We start from the raw sequence: 1,752 nt of genomic DNA on the forward strand, positions 1-1,752 counted from the left end.
CAAAAAAAAAGCCTAATTTAAAATTCAGACAGAAGGTTTGAACAGATATTTTTCCAAAGAGAAGATATGAATGCTGTGTTATCTATTATTGCATAACAATTTACTACAAGGCTTGGTGTCATAAAATTATGATAAACATTTTTTATCTCACAGTTTTTGCAGCTCAGTAAAAGAGGAGCAGCTTTGCTGGTTGTTCTGATTTTCATTGATGTTGTAGTCAACATGTTGGCCAGGGCAGGAAGTCATTTGAACCTTAACTGGGGCTTGAGGATCTGCTTTCAAAATGGCTCACTTGCAGCTGTGTGCTGGCTATTGTCAGGAGGCCTGTGTGCTTTGTCGCATGGATCTCTCTATAGAGTTTTTGAACATGCTCATAACATGGCAGCTGGCTTCCAACAAGGTGGGTGAGTCAAGGAGGAAGCACCAATGGCTTTTATGACTGACCTCAGAAGTCACACACCATCATTCCTGCGTATTGTTTGTTACAAAGCCTACTAAATTTAGGAAAAAACTACATAGGACTGTGAATATCAGTATCTAGGGATCATTTGAGGGTTATTTTGGAGACCGGCTGCTGCAGATAACAAAACAGCACGTAAAAGAAGCTCAGCACCTTTAGTCATTAAGGAAGTACAAATTAAAACCACAAAGATTCAGTAGTACGCACCTACTAGGATGGTGTATTAATCCATTCTCTTGCTGCTGTAAAGGACTGCCCAAGACTGGGTAATATATAAAGGAAAGAGGTTTAATTGACTCGCAGTTCTGCATGGCTGGGGAGGCCTCAGGAAACTTACAGTCATGGTGGAAGGGGAAGCAAACACATCCTTCATATGATGGCACGAAGGAGAAGTGCTGAGCAAGACGGGGAAAATCCCCTTATAAAACCACAAGATCTCATGAGAACTTACCATCATGAGAACAGCCGCATGGGGTAAGCACCCCTATGATTCAATTACCCCCCATGTGGTCCTTCCTATGACACATGGAGATTATGGGAATTACAATTCAAGATAAGATTTGGGTGGGGACACAATCAAACCATATCAGATGGCTGTTTAAAACCTGACTCTACAAATGCCTATCAAAGATGCTGAGCAACTGGAACACTCATACATTACAGCTGGGAACATGAAATGGCACAGGCACTTTACAGAACAATTTGGTGGTTTCTGATAAAGTTACCATACACTTACCATTCAACCTAATAATCCTACTCCTAGGTATTTAAATGACGGAAATATAAACACATGTCTGCACAAAGAGCTATCTGAGAATGCTTATGGAGCCTTTACTCATCATCACCAAATATTGGAAAACTGCAAATGGTCATCAACCAGTGAGTGGATAATCAAATCGCAGCACATCCATCAAGTGGAATCTTACAACTCAGCAATAAAAATAACTACTTGTACATGCAAACATGGTTGAGTCAATAGCATTATGAAAAACGAAAGAAGCCATACACGAAAGAATACATATGATATAATTCCATTTATGTGACATTCTGAATAGAGAAACTATAGGGATAGAAATCAGATCAGGGGTTGCCAGGAGCTGAGAGTAGGGAAAGAGGATTGATTACAAAGGGGTATTGGAATATTGATGGAAATATTCTGTATCTTGATTGTGGTAGTGGTTTCACAACTATATAGGCACATTTGTCAATATCTATCTAACTATACTCCTAAAAAGTGAATTTTTCTATAGAGTAAATTATACTACAGTAAATCTGACTTCAAAAAAGGAAAT

Source organism: Pongo pygmaeus, chromosome 6 (genome assembly GCF_028885625.2).
Source record: "Pongo pygmaeus isolate AG05252 chromosome 6, NHGRI_mPonPyg2-v2.0_pri, whole genome shotgun sequence".
Taxonomy (NCBI): domain Eukaryota; kingdom Metazoa; phylum Chordata; class Mammalia; order Primates; family Hominidae; genus Pongo; species Pongo pygmaeus.